The sequence below is a fragment of the Micromys minutus genome (assembly GCF_963924665.1).
Source record: "Micromys minutus genome assembly, chromosome: X".
Lineage (NCBI taxonomy): Eukaryota > Metazoa > Chordata > Mammalia > Rodentia > Muridae > Micromys > Micromys minutus.
Window position 1 is genome coordinate 120,669,204 of NC_137970.1, and position 18,614 is coordinate 120,687,817.

Below are 18,614 nucleotides of genomic sequence, written 5' to 3' on the forward strand. Positions count from 1 at the left end.
TATAGAATAAAAATAACCTGAAAAGAAAATGAAAGCTCTAGGAAGAATGTAGTTAGGTGTAAGTTTTTCTTCAATAAACAACAGTAAGCACTGTAGGGGGAAATACCATCTCAGACCTAAAGCTGTACCACAGAGCAATAGTAATAAAAACTGCATGGTATTAGTACAGAGATGGACAGGTCAATGAATGGAATAAAACTGAAGATCCAGTAATAAACCCACACACCTACAGACACTTGATCTTTGACAAAGAAGCCAAAAAACAAGCACTGGATAAAAGAAACTGTCTTCAATAAAAGGTGCTGGACAAAACTGGATGCTTGCATGTAGAAAAATTAAAATAGATCTATGTTTATCACCGTGCACAAAACTCAAGTCCAAGTGGATCAAGGAACTCAAGTAAAACCAGATACACTAAATCTAACAGAAAACAGAGGAAAGAGAGAGCTGGAATATCAAAGACTCCCAGGACTCAGTGGGGATAACTTTAGCTGAAATGCCCAACAGTGGGAATATGGAAACTTAAGAGTCCATATTCAATAGAGACATGGCTATGAAGAGAGGGACTGGGTCACCAATCCAGTCAATTTTTCTGGAAAGGCCATCTAGGGACTGGCCCAACTTGGGATCCATCCCATAGGCTGGCACCAAAACCTGACACTATTATATATGCCATGTTGTGCTTGCAGACAAGAGCCTGGCATGGCTGTCCTTTGAAAGGCTCTACCAGCAGATGACTAGGACAGGTGCAGATACTTATAGCCAACCATTAGACTGAGGCCTGGGATCCTCCTGGAAGAGTCAGGGAAAGGGTATGGCAACCACATATGAATATCAGTGTCAACTAATCTAGACCCATGGGAGCTCCCAGAGACTAAGCCTCCAACCAAAGAGGACAGACTTGCAGGGGTTAAGGAATAGGGAGGAAAAGAAGGAGGGGTTGGTGGGACAGAGAGGCAGAAGATGAGAGCTGTGCGGGAGCAAAATAATGTACAGAGGAGAGGTGGAGAGGGAGATGAAAGGAGATAGGGAGGGAGAATAAGAACAGGGAAAGTGAGAGAAAAGTAATAGGGAAAGGAGATGGAAGAAACAAAAACCAGTGGGAGAGGAGGGATAAAATGGTAAAAGCAAAAAGAATTTAGGGAAAGAAGAGAGGAGAGGGAGAAGAAATGAGATACAAGGAGGAAATGGTGGAGGGAGAAGAGAACAAAAGAGGGTCAGATGGAGAAGGGAAGGTTTGGACCAGAATGAACAGAATGAGACAAAAGGAAAATGAGAGGGGAAAAAAAGAAGATGGAAGAGATATATAAAATTTCTTCCATTCATTAGGTACATGAAAAAATAGCAAAAGGCCTAATGGTTAAAAGCAAGCATGGAAATAACACGGTAGGAGTAGGGATAGGTAACTGGATAGATGGAATATAAATATTTAAAAACAAAGTACCAGGAACACAAAAAGAACAAAACAAATCTGGAGAAAAGAACATGTATAATTGCTATAGATTTTTAGAATCTGTTTAGTAAGCTTTCTGGATCATACTAAAAAATTACATAAGAAAACTGACTCATATGTAAAAAATATGTTGACAAAGCACACTAATAAATGAGAAGAAAATATTAACAGTTCAATGTTTAATAAAAGTAATACCTTCATATTGAATCTGGAACAATGGGTCAGTAGTTGAGAGTGTATACTGCTTTTAGAGTGAATCAGAGTTTGGTTCCCAGGTCAGGTTGCCCACAACTGCCTGTATCTCAATCCCTGGGGTTTCTGACACCTTCTTCTTGTCTATACAGGCACCTACATTTAAGTGTACATAATTAAAGAGATACATAGTTTTACATTTCTGAAAAAGAAATACCACAACTAAATGACACAAACAGGTAAATGAAACATGATCCTCTATCTCCATTGTTGAGTTTCACTGGATTTGGAGATACCTAGGACACACACCTCTAAGCATGTCCATAAAGGCATTTCCAGAGAAAATGAGAAAGGAAGATCTATCCCTAATATATATGGTTCCATTCCAGGAGCTTGAGGTCAAAGTGAATAAAAAAGTAGAAAGCACAGGGCTAGAAAGATGGTTCAGTTGGTATAAGCACTTGGTATTCTAGCATGAGGATACAAATTCAAATCCATACCACCCACAAAATATTATGAATGAGAGTATGTACCAGTAATCTCAGGGACCTGCTGCCTAGCCAGCCTCTCTTCGACAGTGGGCTTCTAGTTCAGTGAGTATCCTATCAGAAAGCAAAAAAATAAGGTTAAGACTGATGAAGAAACTTATTTCTTCTGGCATCTGCATGTATATATATAGAATGACGTACCCACACACTAAATTCACTCTCCCATATAAACATGTACTACATGCTTAGACTCCCAAACTAAAAATAAAGATCAAAACCCTCCAAAAAATAAAATTAATATGATAGAAAGTCAAACAGTATCACTTACCTTTCTCTCCTTCCTGAATAAAGATGCAATGTGACTATCCAAGTCATGAATGTTTCTTCTACCATGTTTTCTCTGAGAGGTAGAGAATATTTTTCTGAACGTTTTCTAAATCTCCACTTCATTAGTTTGTTTTACTAAGATATTGGGTAAAAACAATGAGAGAATTAATATTTATGAAAACATAAGACTATTATTATTTAATGGCAAAAATACAAAGGTAAGAACTAAAATTAAAAAGCAAACCTTTGTAATGTGTGTGCATTCATGCATGTGTGTGTTTGTGTAAATAATGGAGATTGTATAATTTACAGGTATACAAAGCAAATAAAATATAGCAATAAAATATCAAACATTGAAAACAAACTCCATAGAAATTAAATGGGACTAATCTTAATGTAAAATACCTTCAAAATGTCACTCACAGAGCAAAACCCAACTCTCTTTAATATGAAAAACATTACAAAAGTAATTTTATTCTAGATAATCTCAAAATTATACAAGTACAACAAAGGAAGGAAAGAAGTCGTACAAGGCAAACAAAATTTAGGATAGTGGAAATTAAACAATGGAAACAGAAGACAGAATAATATCTTCAGATCAGCATTGAGAAATCCAAGCTCCAAGACACAAAAGACAAAAGAACATTTTTTGTGTTAAATCACAGAATGCAGAATGATTTTGTAACATTCATGAAATTTTATTATCATACTGGGTAGATGGTTCAGTATGTAAAGTTCAATTCCAAAAACCCACACTAAAAAAGAAATCCCTAAAACAGTAATAAAGATTTATCCCAGCCCTGGGGAGACAGGCAAGAGAATCCCTGAATCCATTTCTTGAGTGCTAGATAGCCTAGCTTACTAGGGAGGTCCCAGTGAAAGGCCATGTCACAAAAAAAACAAAGATCTAGAAGAAACACACCTGAGGTTGACTTCTAGCCTAAGTATGTATATATAGACACAAAAATCAACCTGTATCTGCACACGTATAAGAAAAAAAAATAACACATAAAGTTTATTACCAAATGACTTCTATAAAGTAACACTACAGAAGACACAAGGAGAAAAAAACAGAAACCTGGTAAATTTAAGACTTTTCTATCACTACTTATTTTTATGTGGCTTTGGGAGACTGAACTTTATAGTAGAAGACAGATCCTATGTACAAAAAGTAAGAATTACTAGCAACATAATCAGCAGTATAAAATTACTAATAAATTAACCTAATACAGAATATATCTTCCATTGTGAAACATTAAATTATGTAAATAAAAATTCAAAAGGGAGTATTTTTATGTGAAACTTCTCTGGTTACTAAATGAGAAATGGTTAATAAAATTAAAATGTATTCTATTTGTCAAAGATTATTAGCTATAATACTTCCATAATTGTCCAATGGTATATTCAACAAAATGAGATATACCTACCAAGTACTTGGCATAGGGTATCAGAAATTTTATTTGGTCCTCTCTTTAAAAGCAAGAAATCTGGCAAATACAAAGATATAAAATATTTCTCAATGAGGATTGCAGTATTTATTATTCATGTAGTATAACACTATGACTTATCCTGGAACTTAACTTTCTACGGTGCTTAAATTTACTTTCTAAATATTAAAAAATATTTTTCCTTATAACTCTCCATTTTATATGTTACATTTTTTTAACTGAAGGTAATTATAGTCCATAACACAAGTGAAATTTTATTTTATTGACCCTGCATCTACTTCTGAAGGCCAGAACTACCTGGATCATGACATCCTCCCACTTCCTCCCACAGAGGGCAGAAAATACAGAAAGCAGCTGTGCCACCATGCTGACCATCCACACCCTGCCCTCCCTCCTCCCATTCCTCCCCTCTTCTTTTTCTTTCTTCCTCCTACTCATTTTTTTTGTTTTCCTCTGAGACAAAAATCATTATAACAGTCAAGGCTTAGGGACCTGTTATCAACATTCACCAGCAGACAACCAAGCCAGCTTTCTGATTAAACTCCTAACTCTCCTGTTTTTAGTCATTTATATCTTTTTGAGTTTCTCAGGAAAGCAACAAGAACAACCTGTCCAGAATCTCACTAGGCAGAGTTCAGTTTGCTCCCTATCCTCCCACTCTTCTTACCACTTCTTTAGACAGTCCCTATAGCCCAGTGTGGGGCTCAATCTCCCTATATTGGTAACATCTTGTCTCAACCAATGAGTCCTTGATTAACATTCTTTTGGCTCCACACTGCCCATTTTGCTATCATATTAGTATTTTTTGTCCGTTTTAAATTTGAGGTGTCATCTCTTAAGTAACTCAGACTCAAAGTTGCCATGTTCATGCCCTCTTCCCATCTCCAGTTCCCAGAGCTGGGATTATAATCTTCCACCACCACAGTACTCAGGGCTCATCAAACCATTAACCTGATTTACATCATCATTTTTAACAAGAGTCCTATTATTTGGCCCAAACTAACAATTTTCATTCCAAGCCTCCACCTCCTAGTCCAGAGACTGTTGGACTGACCTCTCGCAGTGCCAGGTTAATTTTTAATCCCAAAACTTGGGAAGCAGAGGAAAAGCATTTCTCTGAATTCAAGACCAATCTCTCATTTGTCTACAAATCAAGTACCAGGACAACCAGGGGCACAGAGAAATCCTGTCTCAAAAAACAAAACAACCCAAAAAACAAAGACATGGAGTTAGAGACAAGTAGCACTCTAGAAGGTGCCTCAACCCCAGTGGGCGGGTCACAACCCTAGTGGGGGGGGAGTGGAGAGTGGGGGCTCTCAATCTCTCGATGGTTATGGACTCTGGTCATCTCTGTGTTAGAGGCAGTGGGTACACAACTCAGGCTGGGCCCAACATCCCTCTCCTCATAAGCCGGCGCTATCTGGCTTTTAACCCCTTTTCTTTCCTTTCTCCTCCCACTCCCTTCCTCTGCAGATTCTAACAGTACAACTGCCCACCACAATGCCAGGCACCATACCAGATTTTCTACAGCTAGTCTATCTCTCCGTGTCTCCCGTTCTCCCCCCCTCAACCTCTCCTCCTTACCCCCCCCCCCCTTTTTTGAGCCTAGGAACTATAATCTAGGATGGGCTCACACTTGTGAACTTCATGCCGTCTCATCTCTAGTTCTCAATATTGGAGTTACATGACTGTGACATCAAATGAACCACGGCCAGCCATGCCACTGTGCCAGGCTCTTCCAGGTTCAGGTTTTAGAAAAAAGAAAAAAAAAAAAAAAAAAAAACCAAAACCGAACTTTTGTGAGCCTCAAACTCTTCTCAGAGGGCCGCCGTTACAGCCCTGTCCCCACCACAGAGATAACCGATCTTATCACTACCCCCGTTTTCACTTTTAATTATTTCTAAGACAAGGTTTCCTCATACAGTTCAAGAGAAGCTGAAACTCACATTTTTTGTCTCTTCAGGCCTCTACTTCACTGGGCTGGAATTACGGAAAACTGCCAACAGGAACACCGAAACAGCTCCCACCAACGTCGCGGCTTTTCTGACCTTTGAAAAACAGCGAGTCTCTTTATATAGGCCAGGCGCACTATCAGATCTCGCGATATTTGTACTCTCATCTCTCCACCAATGAGAATGCATATCTTTGTCTATAGGCCAAAGCACTCTAGATCTCGCGATATTTGCACTCTCGTTTCTCCACCAATGAGAATGCATATCTTTGTCTATAGGCCAAAGCAGTACTAGATCTCGCGATATTTGCACTCTCGGTTTCTCCACCAATGAGAATGCATATCTTTGTCTATAGGCCAAAACAGTACTAGATCTCGCGATATTTGTCCTCTCGTTTCTCCACCAGTCAGTGCTCGGCAAATATTCTTGCCTCACCATGCTTTGAGACAAGTTTTCTGAGACTCAAATCTCGCGATTCTTGTTTGCTTTGTCTAGTCCCATTTCTCTGTGCTAGGATCACAGTCCTATGCCAACACAGTGCCCACTAAGCTACCACACCGTTTTTAAAAGCATTATTACTCTATATATCCTCGGCCATTATTAAACTTGCAATCCCTCGACCTTTCTTCTCTCTCCCTCAGAATAATAATGTTGTACTATGGCACCACAATGTCTGACATTGTGATAGGTTTAGTTCTTATTCTTTTAAAACAAGACAGTTTCTCATTAGTTCAGGTTGGGATTGAATGTGTAGCTCTCACGCCCTGCAAACTCTACATTTCATTGTAGCGATTACAGTCCTGAAACCTAACCACCATTACACCATGCTCATTTTTTTTTTCCGGGGCGGGGGAATGGGGGGAGTTGTTGTTGATATTGTTGATCTTTTGTTTTGTTTTGTTTTTGCTTAGACAAGATTTCTCTTATAGTTCAGGGATCACACTTAGAATCCTCCCTTCTGCTTCCATCCCCCTGTATTCTGCCTCCATTTACAAATGTCCTGCTATTCCAGAGCACAAAAATAAAACATCTACATTTGATGGAAAACTTTAAAATTGAAGGAAGTAAAAGTTTTTGCTCTCAAAACCTTGCGTTTATGAATAGTTTAACATTTAATATAAGGAGAAAATTTCAAAAAATTATTTCTAGGGAATTTTGGCATGATGTTATGTAAAATAAGAGAACTTTGCTTTGAGGAACAGATAACAAGGGGGGGGGGAGGTAAAATTGAACAGGTGTTTAAAAAAGAAACAGCAGACTTACAAACTAAATAACTCCACCCGCAGAACCCTGCTTTTTTTCCACTTACCAAGACAAACTTCTTCCCACTGGTGGTCTCATACCTGTTCAACACACTGAAGTCTCTCATCTATAATATTCAAAAGCAAAGAGTTTCTTCAAAAAGTCCGAAGTCTAACAGTCTCATTACATGGGTCTTAAGACTACTTCCCCAAAATGAATGGCTCCAAATATGACCCATGGACTCCTCAGGAAAACCAACTCTCCTCGGGAGTGAGGACCCGGGTCTCCTCAGCAGGATTTTAAAGACTGGTTGATCTGGAATATCAGAAAGAGCTATGTATCCCTACCTACTCCTGACCTTCAAGTACATTAATTGTCCCAGAAAGCCAATGAAAGAGGGGGGGAGGAAGAAGTCTGTCCAGATATAAGCTGCCTACTTTGTTTCAAAAGTAGGGAACATGTTCTCCCTCATATATTACAATGCTGCTATTAGAAAGCACTGCTGTCTGGGAAAATAACTAGGGGCTATTCAACTTTTTTTTTCTCTCCTTTGCAAATAAATTACAAAGTCCACAGATACTGAGATTTAAAACACTAACAGAGCTACAGGAGTGTCTTTCACTGTAAACTGCAGTAAGCCAGTTTTTGTGAGTTCTTTATTTATTTATTTTGTTGTTGTTTGGAAAATTGGGATTTAGTTTAGGACTTTAAGATGCTAAACAGGTGACTTCCCACTGAAATACACCCCCAGTTTTCCAATAACGTATTTACACTTCTATCCTATTAATGCTAATAGCAGTCAGATTTTAGATTTGTCTCTAAGGACCTGAATCTAGAAGTAGATTCTGAAGTTTTTGTTGATTTTTAGTTTTCAGGTCAGAACACTATTTTAATAATTAATTCCATGGGAAGCAAATGTTCTAAATTGCTTAAGAAAGTCTCTCTCCTTGTATCATAAAGATATAAGGACATAATGTGGTTAATGGATAATGCTAACTAAGGAGGTGAGACTCTTTAGCAAACATTTTACACTCAATTTGAATGTGTTTCCAAGGATAAGAGCATATACATAAAACTTAAACTATATTACACTATATAGTATATAAACTATAAAATAACTAACATGCTTTATTCAAGATAATACTATATGAGTGCTATTAAGCATGTATATGTATATAGTATATATTTGTGTGAAGATATATAACTTGCACACATATCTATATTGCTTATAGAAAATTGTATCTTATGTAATAATGATTAAAATAAAATAAAGCAAAACTAACATATCAGAAGTAGACAACTAGAAGGAAAAAGTCTAAGAGAAAGAACAATAAACAGATACCAACTCTTTACCCACTAAATAATCTCATAAAAGCACTAACCTGGAACGCATAATGACATGTTCATAGCACGCTCTCTCTGTTTCCCCTTCCTCCAGCTCTAGGGGAGGAATTCACTGGAGACAACCTGTTTACAGCTGAGCATTTCAAGGACTCTCAGTCTCTGAATAATCTCTGACTGTGGGTTTGTGTATTTGTTCTTATTTGCTGCAGGAAGAATCTTCTCTGATTATGCCTGTCTTGGTTAGAGTTTCAAATCTATGAAGAGACACCATGACCATGGCAACTCTTAAAAAGGAAAACACTTAATTGGGATGTAGAGGTTTAGTCTATTATCATCATGTCTGGAAGCATGACCGCACACAGGAAGACATAGTGCTGGAGAAGGAACTGAGCATTCTACATCTTGATCCAAAGGCAGCAAGAAGACTGCCTTCCATACTCGGGGGAGCCTGAAAATAGGAGACCTCAAAGCCCACCCATATAGTGACACACTTCCTCCAACAAGACCAAACCTTGTCCAATAAGGCCATACCTCATAATAGTACCATTCCCCAAGGGCCAAGAATTCAAACTCATGAGTCTATGTGGGCCAAACCTATTCAAACCATCACAATGCCTAAGCAAAGTAATGATTTATAAGTATAGCAAAATGTCATAAGGAGTCATTTTATTGCTGCATTACTTTTGAAAAGTTTTATTTTGTTTTGACGTAGGACCATGGGTTATCTAATCTCAGTACCTTGGTCAGGGTTTCTATGCCTGCATAAAACATCATGACTAAAAGACAAGTTGAGGAAAAAAGGGTTTATTCAGCTAATACCTCCATGTTCACCACCTAAGGAAGGCAGGACTGAAACCAAAGCAGGTCAGGAAGCAGGAGCTGATAGAGAGGCCATAGCAGGATGTTACTTATACTGGCTTGCTTTCTTCCCCTGGCTTTCTCAGCTTTCTTATAGAACCCAGGACTACCAGCCCAGGGATGGCACCACCCACAGTGGGTCCCTCCTGCCCCAAACACTAGTTAAGAAGATGCCTTACAGCTGGATCTTATGGAAGCATTTCCTCAACTGAGGCTCCTTTCTCTGTGATAACACCAGCTTGTGTCAAGTTGACACAAAACCAGCCAGTACATCTCAGGTTCTTGGCCACCAAAGGAGTGTCAGCTATGGGTTTCATCTTATAGGGTGGTCCTTCAGTTAAATGATATTGTTTAATTTCTCCAAAAGCTTTGTGCCATAATTTTCCTAGCATAGTGTATAAGCAAGACACAATTATAGATTAAAAAAGGTTTGTTGCTGGGTCAGTGGTTATGTTTTGCCTTTGGTAAAATGCAGAATATTTCTCCATACCAAAGATGCTAGAACATAGGGTTGAATGTTCTAGGAAGACACCAGCTCAGCTTCTCCATATTCATGAGTTGTATAGGCATTGTCTTCAGCAACAGGACCTTGCCATAAATTGAGGGAGAGTAACTTTTACTATTGGAAACAGCCTGTATTGTTTGGAGATAAGTATAAGGACCCTTTGACCAACAACTCAATTAGATGTAACCCTTTCTCATTTCTAGAAACCTCATTTTATGACAAGAAATGTCTAGTTGGGGCTGGGTCTTCCATATTATTTACCAATTTTATTTATATGTCCTTTGTGCGTGCACACATGTGTGTGTGAGAGTATGTAGACTTTTACTGTGTTAGAGTTTTTATATGAGCCTTCAAATGGTCCATAGTTTTAGCTGCCTCTCTTTATATTCCTTCAACTATTCCCCTCTTCCCCTCTTCCCTCCCACTCTCCATTTGATTTTCTCATTCTAGCCTCCCACCAATTCACTCACAACTATCTAATCTATTTTCCTTTCCTAAAAAGATCCATCAGTTACTCAGTAGAAACTTACTCTAGAGGAGAAGGCGCCCCGGGAACGCGGAGCTCCAAGAGGAGCGCGGCCCGGGCCGGCTCCAGCGCTAGAGCTGCGGCTGTAGTGGAGGACCACAGCGACAAGGACGAGGGCCGCTCTCCGTGCTCCCTGCGAACAGCGCCGCTCCTTGCGGCTGGCCGACCTTCGGGAGTGCAGGCAAGGAAGAGATATTGGAGTGATGATGATTGTGGATTCTTCTGTGGGATTAGAAGCCGAGTCTGCTGTGATCCGGAAACTCCAAGAATAACGGCAGAGATGGATGAACGGGCTCTTTTAGGGTTAAATCCAAATGCCGATTCAGACTTTAGACAAAGGGCCCTGGCTTACTTTGAGCAGTTAAAGATTTCCCCAGATGCCTGGCAGGTGTGTGCAGAGGCCCTAGCGCAGAAGACATACAGTGATGATCACGTGAAGTTTTTCTGCTTCCAAGTATTAGAGCACCAAGTTAAATACAAGTACTCAGAGCTAAGCACTGCCCAGCAGCAGCTCATCAGGGACACCCTTCTCTCGTGGCTTCAGGCTCAGATGCTGAATCCCCAGCCAGAGAAGACCTTCATACGAAACAAAGCAGCCCAAGTCTTCGCCCTGCTTTTTGTTACAGAGTATCTCACTAAATGGCCCAAGTTTTTTTTTTTTTTTTTTTTTTTTTTTTTTTTTTTTTTTTTTTTCGACATTCTCTCAGTGGTGGACCTAAACCCAAGGGGAGTGGATCTGTACCTGCGAATCCTCATGGCCATTGATTCAGAGTTGGTGGATCGGGATGTGGTTCATACATCAGAGGAGGCTCGCAGGAATACTCTGATCAAAGATACCATGAGGGAACAGTGCATTCCAAATCTGGTGGAATCGTGGTACCAGATTTTACACAATTACCAGTATACCAATTCAGAAGTGCTGTGCCAGTGCCTTGAAGTGGTTGGGGCCTATGTCTCCTGGATAGACTTATCCCTCATAGCCAATGATAGGTTTATAAATATGCTGCTAGGTCATATGTCAGTAGAAGTTCTCCGAGAAGAAGCATGTGACTGTCTGTTTGAAATTGTAAATAAAGGGATGGACCCTGTGGAGAAGATGAAGCTGGTGGAGTCCTTGTGTCGAGTGTTACAGACTGCGGGCTTTTTCAGCATTGACCAGGAAGAAGATTTGGACTTCATGGCCAGATTTTCTAAGCTGGTAAATGGAATGGGACAGTCGTTAATAGTTAGCTGGACTAAATTAATTAAGAATGGGGCTGTCAAGAATGCTCAAGAGGCACTCGAAGCTATTGAGACCAAAGTGCCACTTATGTTACAGCTGCTAGTTCATGAGGACGATGACATTTCCTCCAACATCATTGGGTTTTGTTATGATTATCTCCATATCCTGAAACAGCTTCCAGTGCTATCGGATCAGCAAAGGGCTAATGTAGAGGCAATCATGTTGGCTGTTATGAAGAAATTGACCTATGATGAAGAATATAACTTTGAAAATGAGGGTGAAGATGAAGCCATGTTTGTAGAGTACAGGAAACAGCTGAAGCTACTGTTGGACAGACTTGCTCAGGTGTCACCAGAGCTAGTGCTGGCTTCTGTTCGCAGAGTCTTCAGTGCCACGCTGCAGAACTGGCAGACCACGCGCTTCATGGAGGTTGAGGTGGCAGTGAGGTTGTTGTACATGCTGGCGGAAGCTCTCCCGGTGTCCCACGGCGCTCACTTCTCAGGGGACATGTCAAAAGCGAGTGTTTTGCAGGACATGATGCGGACGGTTTATTTTTCCTCTCTAGTTGGTAACATCGGGAGTCAGCTCCTACCAGCACACATCTGTGACCCTGGAGTTCTTTGAAACTGTTGTTCGCTATGAGAAGTTTTTCACAGTTGAACCTCAACACATTCCGTGTGTATTAATGGCTTTCTTAGATCACAGAGGTCTGTGGCATTCCAGTGCTAAAGTCCGGAGCAGAACCGCCTACCTGTTTTCTAGATTTGTCAAATCTCTCAATAAACAAATAAATCCTTACATTGAGGATATATTGAATAGAATACAGGATTTATTAACCCTTTCTCCACCCGAGAATGGCTACCAGTCCTTGCTGAGTAGCGACGATCAGCTGTTCATTTATGAAATTGCCGGAGCACTGATTGTTAACAGTGAGTACCCCGCAGAAAATAAGCAGGCCTTAATGAAGGACCTCTTGACACCACTGATGGAGAGGTTTAAGGTTCTGCTGGAAAAGCTGATGGTGGCACAGGATGAAGAGAGACAAGCATCTCTTGCAGACAGCCTCAACCATGCAGTTGGATTCGCCAGTCGAACCAGCAAGGCCTTCAGCAACAAGCAGACTGTGAAACAGTGCGGCTGCTCCCAGGTCTACCTGGATTGCTTACAGACGTTCCTGCCAGCCCTCAGATGCCCTTTACAAAAGGACGTTCTCCGGAGTGGGGTCCGGACCTTCCTTCATCGAATGATCATCTGCCTGGAGGAAGAGGTTCTTCCGTTCATCCCCTCTGCCTCAGAGCACATGCTCAAAGACTGCGAAGCCAAAGACCTCCAGGAGTTCATTCCTCTCATCAACCAGATCACGGCCAAGTTCAAGGTGCAGGTGTCCCCATTCTTACAGCAGATGTTCATGCCCCTGCTTCATGCCATCTTTGAAGTGCTGCTGCGGCCAGCGGAAGACAATGACCAGTCGGCGGCATTGGAGAAGCAGATGCTGAGGAGGAGTTACTTCGCCTTCCTGCAGACGGTCACTGGCAGTGGGATGAGTGAAGTGATTGCAAATCAAGGTGCAGAAAATGTAGAACGGGTGCTGGTTACTGTTATCCAAGGAGCTGTTGAATACCCAGATCCGATTGCACAGAAAACGTGCTTTATCATCCTCTCAAAGCTGGTGGAGCTCTGGGGAGGCAAAGATGGACCAGTGGGCTTTGCTGACTTTGTTTATAAGCACATTGTCCCGGCATGTTTCCTGGCACCTTTAAAGCAGACCTTTGACCTGGCAGATGCACAGACAGTATTGGCGCTTTCTGAGTGTGCTGTAACTCTGAAAACAATTCATCTCAAACGGGGCCAAGAGTGTGTTCAGTATCTTCAACAAAAATATCTGCCCTCCCTACAAGTTGCTCCAGAAATAATTCAGGAGTTCTGTCAAGCCCTACAGCAGCCTGATGCTAAAGTTTTTAAAAATTACCTAAAGGTGTTCTTCCAGAGAACAAAGCCCTAAGAACCGGAGCTCCCCGCCCCCTCGCGATCAGGAAGTCCAGTTCATAATTTATAAAGCAGCAGCTTGTGTGTGCCATTCACACTGTCCTTTAACATTGTTCCCAGCAGACTGCGGTGTATGTGGGATTTTCTGTAAAATCGGTGTAATTTTTCCCTAAAAAACGGTGTGTGACAACAGCAGAAGCCGCCTGCACGCCGGTTTAAATTGTTTATGTAAAAATGCTGTTGTAAGACATAGATTTATCCTAGTTCTTTAATTTTTTTTCCTTATATGAAACTTTAAAGTCTTTATAAAACACAGCAGTGGAGACTGACTCTAACAATGGAATGTAAAGTTGGAAGTGTTGAGTCTTGTGTGTGGACGCATAAGCTGTGGGGTAACAATCAAGAGGAATCTCTGTAGATAGCCATTACACCTCTTCAGACCCTTTAAATGCCAGTGTGTATTCTACAAGAGAATGCGTTCCTAATTAAGTCAGTTTAAAAGCAGGTGCTGGTGTTACACATTTTTTATAAAAAATAAATTTTACATAGTGAACTATACCAAGTCTTTTCCGGAATTATTACCAAGAGCCTCTTTTGCCCACCTTAGTCACTCTCCGATTCCCCACCTGACTACTTGCAGTTGTGAACATGGGGCCCTGTCTCACAGGCGAGGCCCCAGAGGTCACTCACGGCTTAGGTCTGCTAAGTCTTTTTTAAATGCACTAGAAACCAGCTCTGTCAGTCTATGGTAGGATCATAAAGCCCAGTGTTTTTCTATGATACCAGATGTCCTCAGAGCACAGTACACTTGGATTTTTGTTTGTTTGGTTTTTTTTTTTTTTTTTTTTTTTTTTTTTGCCTTGAGACTGGGTCTCACTGTATAGAACAACCTGCCCCCCAGCTGCAGGAATTAAAGCCAAGAAGCACTAGGTCTGACCTCCTATGCTGATGTTATAGTCAGTTATTACTTAATCACTACATGTACTGCTTTGTGCAACAGGAGGAAGCTGGAAGAGACGCAGTGGTGCTGGCAGGGGTCTTGGGAAAGACAGGCAGTGTCCAGCAACACAGCCTCTGTATTGTAAACGCCCAGTGAAGGCTGGTGTCCAACCCAAGCACTGCATAAAAGCAGAGGAACGGAAAGGGAAAGAACCAGAAGTTACGGCTTCGTAGTGAATATGAGGTCAGCCTGGGCTGCATGAGAGTCTGTCTAAACATGCAATCTGTAAAAACCTGAGATCTGTTGCAGAGGGTATATTACTTAGTGGTAGGGGGCTCGCTCGAGGACCCAAGTTCCATCCCCAGCACCACAGAACGGGGACAGGAACATGAGACGTCAGGAGAGATTAGTCTTCTTTTTCTCCTTTGGCTGTGTGTTGTCCAGGGATATACATTTCCTAAAATCTTTTTAAAGTGTGTTTGTGTGTGAACATATGTGGGGGAGGGGGGAATAAGAACCTTATTTGAAAGAGGGTCTTCTACCCAATGCTTCGGCCAGGCCCCAGTCCCAGGTTGCAGGAGTTGACTGCCACCAGGTTTGATGTGGGATCCGAATTCAGGCCCCTGTCTTGTTCATTGAGCACTTTGCCTGCTTGAGCCCCATCTCCCTCCCCCTAGATTTTATCCTAAATTGTGCACATGAGCCTTTTTCGGGTTTTAACACCACAAGAAGTACCATTTTCCTCACATTATAAAATAAAAGCAGTGAAGGAAATTGACCGCTAAGAATCTATTTCATCTACTGAATGATGGGAATGTGAAGTATATATATAGTACTTCTATAAATAATGATTTTTTAAAAAATAGGTAAGCGGGCCATGATTGGTGGCTTCTGCTTGTAGGTGCAGCATTCAGAGGGGGCCAAGGCCAGTCTGAGCTACAGAGAGACTTGGTTTCAAGAACAAGACAAACCAAACTGGGTGTTGTCTTTGCTAGGCTCCGGTGTGCATCTGTGGGCCGCAGTGAGACTGTACGAGATGCTGTTTGTGCGTAGCGGAGCACAGTAGCTAAGAGCTTGTATGACATGGACTCTGGATCCAGATCAAGTAGTTTCAAACACCACTTAATACCAGTAACTGAGTTTAGGACCTTGAGCAAGTTAAATTACTTCTTCCTTGGTTTCCCCGTCAGAAACGGGGAACAGGAAGGGGAGACAATGGTAGCTACCTCATAACTTGTTAAGAATCCAATGAATTAAAGCGCAGGTCTCAGTATTAGCTTGTATTTCTGTATTGAGTCCATACATGGCTCTTTAAAGCCCTACAGTGGGTTCACGTGTGTTTAGACCTGAGAAATCAGGACATGGAAACCAGTGTATAAATAAGAAACTTCATGTTAATGTAACCGTGTCCAACAATTCTCATCTTCATTCCTTGAGATTACCCAAGTATCATGATCAAGAAACCATTGTCATTGAGTACCTTATTTTTAAAAACAGGCACCTAAATAATTATCTCGTAATCATTTGTTACAGGTGAGAAAACAGGCAAAAGACGGAGGGTTTTATGGTGCCTGAGTTAGTCCTGTGCCTAACGGGTTGTTTCAGTCTACATGCTTGCTAATGGTTTCACAAGTGGCTTGACATTTTTAGAATGTACTATGTGGTATTTTAATGTGCATCACTTCTGTGGTAAACATGTGAAGTCCTTTGGCTTAGCCATATTTCCTCCATAACTTCTGAGCTGTGGGTTTTTCTGTTGGGAGAAACTTGGATGGGCCTGTCATGTCATCAGAATTGAAATAGATTTTATTGTAAGCAGAAAGTGCATTTGCTGTTAGAATGGTTTCATTGCCTAAACTGTTTAAAATTCTAATAAAATAACTTTCTAAGAAAAAAAAAAAAAAAGAAAAGAAAAGAAACTTACTCTATACCTTACCTCCGTGGCTCTACAGATTATAGCTTGATTATCAATTATATAACATTTAACATTCACATATAAGAAAACACATACCGATTGTGCAGCTTTTTCTCTCCTTACTGTTGAGGACCCAGCACTCCCTGAACCACAGCCCAAGACCTCCCCTGAACCCCTCAAGGTCATCCTCTAGTTTATAGAGGATTGCCATCACCTACCGCCCCCTTCACACTCCCTCCTCTTCTGCCTGTGCCCTGAGCTCCCTACTGCAAGTCAAGGGTACAGCTCACCCCAAAGGAGCCCCACCAGACTGCATCCTTCACCTTTCAAACAACACCTCGCCACCGCCTCCGGGTTCCTCCATCAAGTTACAACTTTGATTTTTTTTTTTAAACTGGTACACTGTTCACACCTATATTTCAAGTTTGGAAATGCATATTTGCAAGCAGCAATACAAAAGTATTCGTGAAGAATGTATGATCTCTGAAAATTATGAAAACATCCCTGCAACCAATACATTTCTAAATACAAAACTGACTAACATATTTGTTACTTCTGTGTAGCTAGAGAAGTTCGTTTTCAAAACAGATAAAATTCAGTCTTTAGGTGTGAATGGTATGAATGGCAGTCTTTTTTTTTTTTTTAATTCTTAGTTGTTCGGGATCCTTAAGCATGCAAAAGCTTTGAACAGGAGGGTCCACAAAGGAACCAGTGTTGTATTGTGGCATCCAGTTAGGCCAGAGCTGGGGATGCCTCTGGGTCATCTACATCAGGAGCAGAAGCCCTTGACTTATCAGTCCTGCTGCCACGGTTTGGACGACCACCACGCCCACGTCCACCACGTCCTCCTCTGCCACCAAGTCCTGGGCGGCCTAGGTCTCCAAAATTGATCTCCAGTTGAGACGTTATATCATTTGCTGGCTTTCGGAAATGGTCGTCCATAACTGAATCTTCAGCATGAGCCTCTTCTCTTTTTGATTTATGCAGAACAAATCCCCTTTTCCATTGTCCATCAGCACCTTCATTTGGTTTTCGGATATTAAATTCTACTTTTGCTCGGTCTTTATTTTGAATAGCTCTCCACTCATCCAAAGTCATCTCTTTTGGACCCTCTTCCTTAACCTCTTCAGCTTCGTTCTCCTTATTTTCAGTGTCTGCCACTGGGTGCTCTTCACCTTCAGGTGTTTCCTCAGTCACATTTGATTGACCCAAATCAGTTCATTCCTCTTTGACAGTTCCCCAGTTGTGAGATCCTCCACCTCCGTGTCTGTCCTCATGCTTCAGGCCACTGTAGTGTGAAAAAGAAGATCTATCACTTCCACTATGCCTATCAAATTCTCGCTTGCCACGAGAATCAAATCCATCACCTCGGCCCATTCCACGTCCACGGCCTCCTCGACCTCTTCCAAGACCACCTCGGCCTCGGACAGGCCGTTCGATAATCGGTCTATCAACTGAAAATTCACCTCCTTCACCTTTTTCTTCAAGTGGCTTTTCAAATCTTCTTTCACGAGGTGGTCGCCTTTCTGGTCTCCTATCAATTATTTTCTCATCACCCTGAAGTTGTTGATCAGGTCTTCTTCCAACTCGCCTTATTCCTTCTTTCTTAAGTGCCACTAGCGGCTGCGTCTCCTTTTTGTCAACCACGCGGACGCTGGGGGGCAGTGGGTTCCTGCGGTCTTTCTGGGACTCTACTCAACTGTTTGCCTGCCGCGTTGGAGTTGGTCTGGGCCTCGGCCTGAGCTGCGCTCTTGGCCCCGGGGCCCCCAACGCCGCCCCCGCCGCCGGCTTCGTTTTTCTTGTTCTCTGCTGCCTTCAGTACCTCGAAAGGGTCAGATTCGTCCTCAAATAGCTGGTCGAATCGGTTGGTGACCACGCAGCCGAAGCCTTCCTGTAGGTGCCCAGGCAGGATGGTGGCTCGGCGGCGCGTTCCTCCACGGATTGCAGCAGAAGGCGCCGAGCCAAAAGCGCCTGCTTCAGCTCTTCCCACAAGATAATGGTTTTTTTTTTAATATTGTTTTTCTTCTTGTTTTTTTATATGATATATTTAAAAGACAGTATCCTTTTGTACTGTGAGTTTTCAGTAGAAGAGGCATAGCGCACTTTTTTTTTTTTTTACTTCTGTTGGTGTGTACTGTGTATATATACAGTCTGCGTGCTTCTCGTGATGAGAATAAGCACTTCGTTTATAAAAAAAAAGAAAGAAAGAAAACACA

At 41.5% G+C, this 18,614-nt stretch overlaps 1 pseudogene across 1 annotated transcript; it reads right to left on the minus strand.

Annotated features, from left to right (window-relative positions):
- Positions 1–17,063: 17,063 nt before the first annotated feature.
- LOC308415237 (SERPINE1 mRNA-binding protein 1-like) lies at positions 17,064–18,397 on the minus strand (annotated as a pseudogene). The gene has a single exon. The product of its transcript is annotated as an SERPINE1 mRNA-binding protein 1-like (transcript).
- Between the last annotated feature and the right edge of the window lie 217 nt (positions 18,398–18,614).